This window comes from Hibiscus syriacus, unplaced genomic scaffold (assembly GCF_006381635.1).
Source record: "Hibiscus syriacus cultivar Baekdansim isolate YM2019G1 unplaced genomic scaffold, ASM638163v2 tig00110015_pilon, whole genome shotgun sequence".
Lineage (NCBI taxonomy): Eukaryota > Viridiplantae > Streptophyta > Magnoliopsida > Malvales > Malvaceae > Hibiscus > Hibiscus syriacus.
Genome location: NW_024062564.1, coordinates 386,243 through 398,980, shown reverse-complemented (window position 1 = coordinate 398,980; position 12,738 = coordinate 386,243). Strand labels below are relative to the sequence as shown.

General features: G+C 36.8%; 1 non-coding gene and 1 pseudogene across 1 annotated transcript; both read left to right on the top strand.

Moving 5' to 3' along the window:
- Positions 1-570: 570 nt before the first annotated feature.
- LOC120212669 lies at positions 571-2,061 on the top strand (annotated as a pseudogene).
- A 9,801-nt stretch (positions 2,062-11,862) lies between these two features.
- LOC120212787 lies at positions 11,863-11,969 on the top strand. The gene has a single exon (XR_005524738.1). It is a non-coding gene; the product is annotated as a small nucleolar RNA R71 (small nucleolar RNA).
- The last annotated feature ends 769 nt before the right edge of the window (positions 11,970-12,738 follow it).

Below are 12,738 nucleotides of genomic sequence, written 5' to 3'. Positions count from 1 at the left end.
GTGGAGTTTCATTCATTCGGTTAAGTTGTATTGCTTATTTATTGTCATATTATCAATTTTAAAAATAAATATATTTTTAATAGTATAAGATGATTACAGTACACACATATCTTATATACACAAATATTCAAACTCAAAAATTTTAACAAGAACAATACTTCGAACATATGCAGATCAATCAATGAATTCTAAAAAATACAATATAAAAAGTTAATATTAACATGTAAGATGCTTGTAAGTAAAATCCATGATATTAACAGAAAACACGGTGTAAAGATTAATTGGTCAAATTTTGACCTAGAAATATTGGCAAATGCGCGTAGCTTAAATTAAACAGTAAAGATGCGACGTTTTTTTCTTTTGCTTCGTTGAAGAGCAAACAATTAATGTATTTAAAACTGGTCGAGGCAGTATGAGAAAATTGAAGAGCTTAAGGTCAACTTGTAAGAACCAGTCGAAATGGCCAATTCCATCATTACCAAATCATTAAAATAATCCCACCGGTTACCACTATAAATAAGCAACACCACCACCTTGAAAAATCCACCCAAAACTCGATCGAAGAACTTCAACTCAAAAGCATAATTACTTTGCGATGGATTGTCGTGGACTAATCCTCCTTCAAATCATTGTCTTGTCGAGCCTTGCAACAAAAGCTTTCTCATTATCTCCTTATTACTATCAAAACATTTGTCCTCAAGCTTTGCCGACCATCAAAAAAGTAGTGCAGGCTGCTGTGTATAAAGAGCGCCGCCTGGGAGCTTCATTACTTCGTCTTCACTTCCACGACTGTTTCGTCAATGTATAGTACATTTTAATTCTGAATGTTTTCAAGTAATCTTGAACATTGCGGTTTTAACTTGATTGTAATGCAGGGATGTGATGCTTCGATTCTTCTTGATCCTTCGTCCACCATTGACAGTGAAAAGAACTCTCGCCCCAATCAAAATTCTGCTCGAGGATTCGAAGTGATCGACGAAATTAAGGCTGAGGTCGACAAGATTTGTGGACGCCCGGTGGTTTCTTGTGCTGATATAGTAGCTGTTGCAGCTCGCGATTCTGTAGTTGCAGTGCGTATTGGCCATCATTCACCCTTCTAATTATCAAAACTTCGTTAAATTTCATGCATTTTGCTAATGAAAATGTATACATGTGTGTGCAGCTTGAAGGGCCGTCATGGAAAGTGCTACTTGGTCGGAGAGATTCGACGACAGCGAGTCGAACGCAAGCCGAAGCCGACCTCCCGGCTCCATTCATGGATCTTCGTGCATTAATCAACAACTTCAAGAATCAAGGTCTAACGAGAGAGATCTGGTAGCTCTCTCCGGTGGCCATACCATTGGTTTTGCACAATGTTTTACCTTTAGAAACCGAATTTATAACGCAACGAACATCGACCCTGTGTTTGCGGAAAATAGAAGAGCGACCTGTCCACGCACTGGAGGAGTAATGCTCATAATCCATTTTATAATGCCGGGGCCGATGCTAGCCATAGTGGCGTGATGGGCGTTGATGGGGTCACACTGTTTGGAGTAATGCGTGAATTACCGTTTGGAGTGGAGCGTTGTAATGCACATGGGGCCACACCTTTTGGCGTGATGCGCACTCATGATATGGGTGCTACTGCTTCAACGGATGTAAATTGTGAAAGTGATAATATAGTTGGTGCAAATAATTTGAATGATACGAGTACCAGTCCTGTGAATGAAGAATTGGACTTGGCCAATGTATCGAGTACGTCAACTACTCTATCTACTAGGGAGAATCATCACCCAATGATGACACGCAGCAAATGTGGAGTCTTCAAACCTAAAGCGTACTCCACTCATTTCGACAATAACACACCTTCCACTGTTCAAGAGGCGTTGCAATCTGCTAATTAGAAGGAGGCAGTTCAAGCTGAGGTAGATGCTCTTCAAAGAAACGGCACGTAGAGGTTGGTGAAACTACCAGAAGGGCGTACTCCAATTAGTTGTAAGTAGTTGTTTAAGTTGAAACGAAATCCAGATGGCTCCATACATCGCTATAAGGCACGATTGGTTGCAAAAAGCTACTCGCAAGTTCCAGGGTATGATTTCCTTGATACATTCAGCCCAATTGTTAAGTTTTCTTTGTTCAATGATGTTTTGACACTAGCAATATCTAATGACTGGGAGTTGAGGCACATTGACGTCACTACAACAAATTTGTTTATTTATGGCATCTGAAATATCGTCACTAAAACTTACATTTATGTCACTGTTTATATTTTGTGACATAAAATTTAACGTCACAATAAACGTCACGTTAGATGTGTCGCTAAATGTCAAATATGACGATGTATATATTTTCGTCATGTATTATTAAATACATAGTGACGTTAATGTATTACGTCATCTTAGAAATTATATTCAGTGACAATTAATTATACCATCAAATAATATAAAGTTTTGTCATTATTTATTAATATTGTCACTAAGAAAATAATAATTTTATTGTATTAGTGATAAAAAATATTGTCATAATTTTTATAATAAATAAAAAGCGTAAAATTACAGTAAATGTATAAACTTTTTAGTAATTACAATATTTAACACAGCTTTTTATAAATCACATTTAAGGACAAAACTTTTATAAATTACACTAAAGGACAAAATATTTTAGTAAAAGGAAAAAACTTTAAATAAATTAAAATTAAGGAAAAAACATTTTATAAATTAAAATTAAGGATAAAACCTTTTATAAATTATAATAGAGACCACAACTTTTTATAAATTACATTAAAGGAGAGTTACACATAAATTACAATAATAACATCATCTTTTACCAATGACAATAATGACCCATGATAAAGTTGCAACATTTATACTCTACTAATCAGGCGACCACGATAAACCTTCTTAACAAGGCAATCATCAACAGAGGGCAAATCATTCTTGGGCTTTAATCAACAACTTTCAAGCCTATGTAACATGCATTGCAGGAACTCATGAGCATCTTCCAGTTGATATCTCTGAAAAAAGATGCAATGCCTAGGTCCATGAGAGTCAAGAATCACAATTATGAACACACTTCATTTCTGTATTTTTCTAGTCACTCTCCATACTTTAAATACACCTTTCCAAACACATTGATAACAAATTTGTCAATCTCTTAAAATTACAACGACTAAAGAAATAAAGTGACCAAAATTTACTAAAAATTCATTTCTAAATCAGAATCATTCAATGCTTATCACATATTATGTTACAACCAATTAATTATAAACTAATCAAACTACTATTAAAAAAGTCAAGGATACGATTCAATTTGTAAAATCTTTTGTGAGGCGATACAACTCTTGATGAATTCAATGAAAGTTCAATGTGATGACGAAGAGCACAAAGTAAACAAAAACCCTCATTACCACCTAGCAATTCAAACAAAAACAAAAACAAAGAGAAATCCTAAAAGAAAACAAAGGGATAAAGGTTAAACAAGAGACACACAACACAAGGATTCTCATGATGATTCAAAGATTGAAGACCCAAAACAAATGGAACCGTGTGAGTAAACCATTACAACAAAAAATTGATAAAGCTTGTATTACCCAAGTTTTCCAACCTAACAACCTGCACAACGAGTGCCAAAAAATTGAAAAATCACCATTCTACATAAAGATAATGTTATAGACAAATAATATAAAACATTTTTAAGAGGAATATGAAAATTGATCCATTGATGATTGAAGGTACGTGGTAACTAAAGAAGTAAATAATAATTTCCAATAACATGAGTCCAACATTCTACTTCAACCAACAGAGGGCTCGACAGTTCAAAAATATATAAGTAAAGCATGTTTCTCTCGAGCAAACAAAAAAGGATTAAGGCGACTATAAAGAACAATCGAAATAGGGTAATCTTCTAGGTGAAACGGTTTGGAAATTATACCTCAGTAGTCTGATGGACTAATGGCATCATCAATTTTTAGAACTGTAAAGTTCAATTGGGTTATCATCAGTTTCAGAAGCTTCTGTAGCAAACATGGGCTTCAACCACGAATTTCCCCATATAGAAACTCTAGAGCTAGAAGATTTGAATTTGATGACCCTGACCATACCCAAAACCCACGATCGAGTTAAATCCAAGACCACCAGATTCAAAGAAAATAAGAAGTTTGAGAAGGGAAAATGGGGAGAAAACGAAGTCAAAAGGGAGAGAAGAGGGAAAGCTTACCTTATCGTGTTCTTAAGTTGGTGATGGTTGGAGCATGTGCATTATAACGCCAAAAGGTAATTCACACATCACTCCAAACGGTGTGGCCCCATGTGCATTATAACGCTCCACTCCAAACGGTAATTCACACATCACTCCAAACGGTGTGACCCCATCAACGCCCATCACGCCACTATGGCTAGCATCGGCCCCGGCATTATAAAATGGATTATGCGCATTATCTCTAGTGGTCCCAAATAAATTATTGCTTTGACAGTTAGCCCCATGTGCATTACTAGGCGTGGCTTCATGTGCATCCTGCCGAGTGACCCCACGCATATTGACTCCACGCGTATTGTTGCTTTGATTATCACCCATGGCTCCATGGTTGTCATCACGTGTATTGGCATTTGTTGAAGTAGTAACATGGGTGGCCCCAAGCATATTATCACTCTGACAATTAGCTCCATGTGCTTTATCACGCGTGGCCCCAAGGAAATTGTTGCTTTCACAATTTATATCACGTGTTGGAAATACTATTGGGAATGGTATTTAAGGTTTGACATTCCACTTCCTTGTTGAGTGATAGAGAACAAGGGGGGCTCTCGCGCACCGCCGCCGCCATCCGTCTCGTCTCGTCTCGGCACGGCACGGCTCGGCTCGGCTCGGCTCGGCTCGTGGTCGTGGTCGTGGTCGTGGTCGTGGTAATGGTAATGGTAATGGTAATACGTGTCTTCGACATGTCCACACGGATACTATCTTTTTAGAGGAATTTCTCTTTGAAAGAAACAAATGGAAAATGTGAAAGATATCACAGGAGTTATTTATTTAATTCCAGGGGTTACATGATATAATTTCGGGAGTTATAACAGCTGAATAATGATACAATGAACCTGGACTATTTCTGAGTCAGGTTCATCTAGACGTTTCAGCTGTTACAAATAAGAGATTTAATCTTGAAATTTTATAGACGATTTTAACCCTATTTCTAGCCTATAAATAGAGAGCTATATTCAGCTTCTCAACTCATTCAAAAACATTCACAATTCACTTACAAAGTGTTTTCTAAAGTTCTCTCTGTGAGTTTTCTCTAAGTGCTTTCCGATCAGAAGTACAATACCACCAGCAGTCCACTCTGGTTTCGGGTGTACGGAATTCGGAGCGACCGTGTTAACCTCGGGGGACGGTCCGCCTACTGCAGCGATTACACACATCGGGGCGAATTCGTTTCTAAGGCAGTGGTTCTTACCATGACACGGTTTACGAATTTGTTCTTCTTAATTACTGTTTATATTTCCAGTCAGTGCTAACGGTGTAGTTCTGCAGTTCATTTATCCAATAGCACGCACATGACGATCTAAAATTGCTCCAATCGGCGTGGCCCCACGTTCATTATCATGGTCGGCCATTGCTTCAAATGGCGTGGCCCCATGTCTATCATACGTGTTGAGCACATCTTGAAGACTAGCAATCGCATGGCCCACCTCATTATGCGCATTGTCTTGAACAATGGTTGGAGCAGCATCACTAATCCACTTCCTCACATCTGCAACAACTGGAATATCACGTGAAGAAGCATTTCGTGCATGATGTGGGCGACAAGCAGTAGCTTTATCTCCAAAAGGAAAAACTTTTCCATTAAACACATGTCTAGAGATATAAACTCTACCATTGCTTGCCAGACACTGATAGCCCTAGGACTAAATCCAAGGTATGTACAAGACTGAGATCGAAAGCACAATTTGTGATTCTGAAAGGGTCTTAGGTGCGGGAAACACTGGCATCCAAAGACCTTCAGTGAAGCATACTCAAGTTTCTTCTGGAACAGCTTCTCTTATGGAGTCATTCCTCCAAGCACCACCGTAGGAAGACGGTTAATCAAATGAACAACAGTCAAAACTGCATATGACCAGTACTGCATGGGTATGGATGCTTGAGCTAGTAGAACAAGTCCTAACTCAACAACATGGCGATGCTTACGCTCAACGACTCCGTTCTTCTCAGACGTGTGAGGGAAAGTCCGTCGATGCACTATCCTTGATCTGGCAAGCAACGCAGGAAACACTCGGTACTCTCCACCCCAATCTGACTGAAAAGCTTTGATTGTACTTCCAAATTGATTTGCTACCAATTTTTTAACAGGTGAAACGCATTGACAACTTGCGTTTATCTTTCAGTAGGTAAAGCCAAGTAAATCGAGTAAAAGCATCCACAAAGGTTACATAATAGCGAAAGCCATTGTAATCAATATGAGGAGGTCCCCACAAGTCTGAAAATACTAGTTCAAAAGGTGCAGTGTACTCTGTATTAGATGAAGAAAAAGGGAGTTTATGACTTTTGCCTATAAAGCAAGCCACACACATTTTATTAACATCAATATCAAGTTTTACATCAGTTCTTTGGCAATTTTACTTAAAGAAAAACTAGCTGGATGTCTTAATCATCGATGCCATAGCTCAAACTCAGTTACATCTGAAGTTGCAAAATGAACTGCAGCACCACAACCTTCTAAACTAAGATCACTACGTGAAAACGTATAGAGGCCTCCTTTCTCTTCACCTTGCAGAAGAATCGTCTTAGAGAATTCATCACGAACAAAGCACTTCTCAGCATGAAATTCAAGGTAAACTTTATTATCCCTAGCAAGCTTAGAGACCGAAAGAAAATTCTTGGTTATGTGAGGCACATGTAATAATTCAGTCAAGATTAGAGTTCTTGAAGAAACAGAAGGAACAATTGCAGTACCAACGTTATGAATATCAACAGAAACTTTATTTCCAATAGTAAGTTTACCTGGACCTCTAAACTCAGTAGGGTTCGAGACATTCGCAACATCTGGTGTGATATGATGCGTAGCTCTAGAATCCACCACCCAATGATCACTGGATCTGGAGACCATATTAGCTTGCAAATTACCTGCTGTCTGAGAATGGCCTTTACAACATTCACATCCTAGGTTTAAAGTTTCAGTAGCAGAATAGACTGTCCTTTATGAGCTTGAGACTCAGATGTAACACACATAAAATCTTCATCATAACGATGCCAGCATTGATCAACCAATTGACCGAGTTTGCCACATAGCTGACATTGAATCTTAGTTCGCCCTTGGCCTCGACCGCCCATCCTGTTTGTAAACGATGAGCGTGAAGATTTAGAATCACGCTGTCCATTAGCAGAGGAATCATGACTCTCTACTCTCTCAACAACATTGGCTACCATAGGAGCGTAATCAAACTGCTCATTAAACCCGGCTAACTGTGCTTCAGCATCTAGAAGAACAGTGTAAAGGCTGTCGAAGGACAGTGTTTCCTTCATTGTAGTGATAACCGCCATAAACAGTTGATACTCCCTGGGCAATCCTTTCAAGATGCTGGCAACATGTCCAACATGCGATACTGCACTACACCGCGAGGCAAGTGTCACATACCTCTTTTACACAAGTGAGATACACTCGCATGCTATCATTGCCCTTAAGCGACTGCAACTTGTAGTGTAAACTCATAGCAGCCGTCGTGGATGTGCTCACAAAAAGTTATTGCACAACACTTCATACTGCAGTTGCAGATTCGGCACCAAAAAATGAGGAAGAAGATGAGGGCAAATGGTTGACAGGAGCCACGAAGCAAGCACACTATCCTGCGCAATAAAATCCTCAAACGCATCATTGACACGAATCGCACCGGTATCATCAAGAATCGTCTCCGGCGGTGATTGCAGAGCTCCGGTCAATAGGCGTTCAAGACAGTGACTCCTTACTGTGAGCAGAATTTGCTGCTTCCACAGAAGATAGTTCATCTCATCAAGAACAACACTGATTTTCTTGTGAGAGAAGCCCGTACTTGTGGACGACTCCATGAAGCATCAGCAAGAATCGCGCAGCAAAAGTTTAGTCAAGAGACCCAAGACCAATTGGCGAAAGATACCATATTGAGAAATTGTATAATATGAACTCTAAATTGAATTCACATGGTTTTACATTTACAATCATATTAGCTTTATAGCTAGAGTCAAGCTAATAACTACTCTAACAGCCCAACAACTTTTGGCGCCTAAACTAACCGAATGCTACCAGCCATGCTATAATACATGTATGTTCACAGCAAGCTATAGCCTAACAAGGAGACACTAATCTTGCTCCTTTAGACCCAACGCCTGCACGCTTTGACAATTCGTATTTCAACAACCTGGTGAAGCAAAGGGGTTTACTCATTTCAGATCAAGCTCTTTTCAGTGGTGGCTCCACTGACGATCTCGTCAATACTTACAGATTGTACCCTCGTGTTTTGGAATGATTTTGCAAAGTCCATGATTAAGATGGGAAACTTGAAGCCTTTGACTGGAAACCAGGGACAAATTCGCACCAACTGCAGAACGGTGAATTATTAAATACTAAGTAATTGTTTCATGAAGTTATTTTGATTAAATTTGTTCCAATTGTTTTGAAATGAGCCATTTTTTATTCCTCCTGTTTGAATATTTTTTTGATGAAATGTGTGTACTATTTTGATCCCTCCCGGTCATAAATCAAAGCATATTAAATGTATAAGCATTTTTTATTCACTCATACCCATTTGATGTTAAATCATACTTCCAACATGTACCTTGTATTTCCTTCATATCATGTGCATAAACTTATCAACTCATTTACCTTGTTGACCATAGGGTGATACTATATCATTTTACCATATTCATACCATACATAGACTTCATGTATGGTAACTTTCAAATATCATAATTAAGATGGATCAAACATCATCACTAAACACATATTACTAATCACATATCAACATGCATACAATATAATTTCAATAATAGTCCAATGCCATTTTGACATACATAGAGAAATTCCTCCATCACTGTCAATAGTGTATTAGAACAACTATACTGGTCATCCCTCTATAGCTCTGTCACTAACGAGACTAAAGTCTATACAATATACGTACAAGCATTGTGGAATCCCTCTATGGCATGCCAATTATATCTCAACTCAAAAAGATATCCTTGGACAATAAATGACCACAATAACATTACCTACCCTATTATTATCTCTTGTGACATTCCATCACTTATCAATAAACCGTATTTTAAGGGGAATGACAATCACTACTAATGCATCAAGTCTGCAGTCTTTTCGATATTCGAATTACAATTTTAGGTTTTTAACTTAAATTTATTATTTGACTACAAAATGCTCCTTGTGAATTTTTACCTTGAATTCACCTTTTATTCTTTTTTTTATTTTTTCATTATTATATCATACATTAAAAGATTCATAAATCTTATATAAAGTTAACCCCAAGAGGATATATGAGTTCTAAACACAAACTCTTAAACTTCGATATCAATGTATGATTATAATTAACTGTTGAAGTACTTATCATCGACCAAAATTCATGATTATAAAAGAAAAGATAAATAGTCTCAAACAAAAGTTTAACATTATTTAAACCAAGGATCAATTTTTTCAATTAGATATCATTTTCATTTTGCTTGATTTTAATATGTTTTCACGGGTCCTATGTATGTATCTTAGATTATGTTAATATTGATCGGCATAAAGAAGATTAATAGTTGACATACTTACATGTGTATCTTTTATAATAAGCATAAGGTGATTATTTCGTTTTATAAGTGAGTAATAAATCAACCCAAAGGAAAATTTTTATTCAACAAATTCTTATTAGGGTAAACTGTAACATTTATCCTCTAACTATTGCCTCTTTTCGTTTTGACCACTAATTTTGATCAATCAGGTCATTCAACTATTTAAATGTATTCAATCAAGCCACTTTTCGTTCACATTTAACGAAATTGTTAAAGTGGAAGTTAATAAAATTGGTATAATTACACATTTATTCCTTATTATTTACACATTTCATCAATTTGATCATAAATGTAAATTAATTTAATATATTTAATCCTCCAATCATATTCTTCGGGGACTCCTTGTTAAACAAATGAGTTGTACACTTCTATAAATGCTTGAAGGTGTGCTCAAGGATCTTTAGTGAATGAGCCACTATATTGCCCAATGGATTGTAACGTTTGAAACATCATCAGTTTCGGCTCAAAATTGGCAGCATGAATTGTTGGCCGCACAATACCAGGATGTAGATCATCTAGTGTTAGCACAACATGCTCCTGAATAGGCTGATTACGATCATATATGTTTTAATATTGTTGTTGGTTTACTCCAACTCCATCTGGAATTTCATCGTCATTTTCATGTTGTAATGGAAGTTGAACATTGTTACATTTTCCAACATTCATGTTTGGTTGATTCCTAACAGCTTCTCTCCTACGACAATGAAATGTTTGTTCTATTTTCGGATCAAAAGGTTTTAGCTCGTTGTCGCTATGGGACATAAACCAACAAAACTAGTAACGAGAATATGTACCTACAAAAATAAAAGAAACAATGAAGTAAATAAAAATAGCTTTTACGCAAAACCAAAGTCCTTCGGTAATGGTGCCAAAAATTTGATGCTAAAATAATGCTACAGCAAAGTGCAAGCATACATTATCGTATTCAAGTAATAAGGCGATAACTTAGATAGCTACGAGTATCGAACCCACAGAGAACACTGTGCTGAAAGAGTTAGGAATAAAATTCAGTTCTAAAGATACCAATTAATGTTGCAGCGTTGTGGGAGCAGAAGATCAAAAATTTAATGGATTGGAAGAATAATTAGCAACTTCAATTATGAGCATGTTATGAACCAAATGACTCTGCACCTAGTAATGATTAATATTACCTAATGGATATAAGGCAACTCTCATTAACTTAATCGGTTAAATTATTAACAATGCTAGATATCAGGCAACATATATCTCACATGCTGACATCCTTCTCAGCAAACCAACGTTGGACAAATATATGACACTAGTAATGACTTTATCTCTAAAGATCATCAATAAATATTCATGAAGATAATTATATCTCTATAACTACATTAAAAGCATACCAACACATAACATAATCTCACAAACATAAAACATAATTAAAGCATTCATGAATGACTAAGTTCAACCCAACTTATCAACCATAGAAATTAAGTACAAACAAGTCTACTTGCTACTTCCCTATTTACCACACTCGCCATATAAGAGTGAGTAGAACCATTATCAAGCAGTGCAAAATATGAAATAAAGTGAATAAAAAAAGTACCAGTAATAATGCTTGGCTCATCCCGATCCTCTTGCCTCCGAGTAGCGTAAACCAACCCAGGCTGGCCCACTGTAGATCTATCAAAACCTCTACTCTGAATCGATCTACCCCTACTAGTTGAACCATAATGAGAACATGTCGATCTACTCTGATCCCTGCCTTGAGTCAGTACTTGAACACAATTATGGTTATCACCACAATAAATAAAATTAACGAAAGATGTAGCTTTTACCTTATACATACCTCCAGGCTTTTGCATCATCTTCATCATTTCAGTCAATGTTTTCACTTGTGTGGTCAGTGTTTTTAGAGCTTCGTTATCCACTATTACAGCAACACATCTACCCGACATAATTATTTTAGTAGGGTATTGGTAGTCATTGTTGGAAATCTTCTCCAAGATATCATAAGCTTCATTGTAGGACTTTTCCAGCAATGCTCCATTAGTAGAAGCATATACAACCATCATTCTTTGCATGTTAAGTACATTATAGAATATCTCCATTTATGTCCAATGTTGAAAACCATGCATCGGACATTTCCGTAGCAAGTCTTTAAATCGCTCCCAAACTTAATACAAGTTCTCATCCTCTAATTGCTTGAAAGATGTGATGTCATTCCTCAATCTAACATTCATGATGGGAGGATTAAATTGCAACAAGAACTTTTAGCCAAGTTCATTCCATGATGCTATAGCACCAGGTGACAGCGAATTGAGCCAATCTTTAACTTTATCGCGAAACAAGTACAGAAGTAATTTCAGCTTCAAGGCCTCCTCTGGCACTCATTGTTGTACGATTGAGTCATATACTTCCATAAATGCCCTCAAGTGTGCTCTAGAATCCGTGATGTACATCCCACTATATTGCCTCATTGATTACAGCATTTGCAACATCACCTACTTCAATTTAAATTTGGTAACATGGATGGTATGTCGAACAATATCATGATTCAAATCATCTAATGTAGGCACAACATGCTCACAGATTGGCTTATTCCTGTCATTGATGTTGTGATAAGCTGGCAGCATCAAAATATTTTGCAGAGGTGGAACTATTCCAGTATTAAGCACTTGTGTTGTTGATCTCCTTCCATCGATTATTGCTTTGATTTATGCACCGAAAAAACTATTAAGATATACCTACAAAAAAAGGGAAAACTATGTTTTTAAAAAATAACTCTCAAAGTAATGACACTAGTCCTCGGTAACAATGCCAAAAAAGTTGATGCTTCGAATAATGTAACAACAAAGTACAAGCATAAACTATCGTATTAAGTAATAAAGTGGATGCAAATTAATGCATCAAGTATCGTATCCACAGAGACTAGTATTACTCTAAGAATTGGCATATCATTAAATAAGTAAAATAACATAATTGTGTAGGTGATGTTGTGAA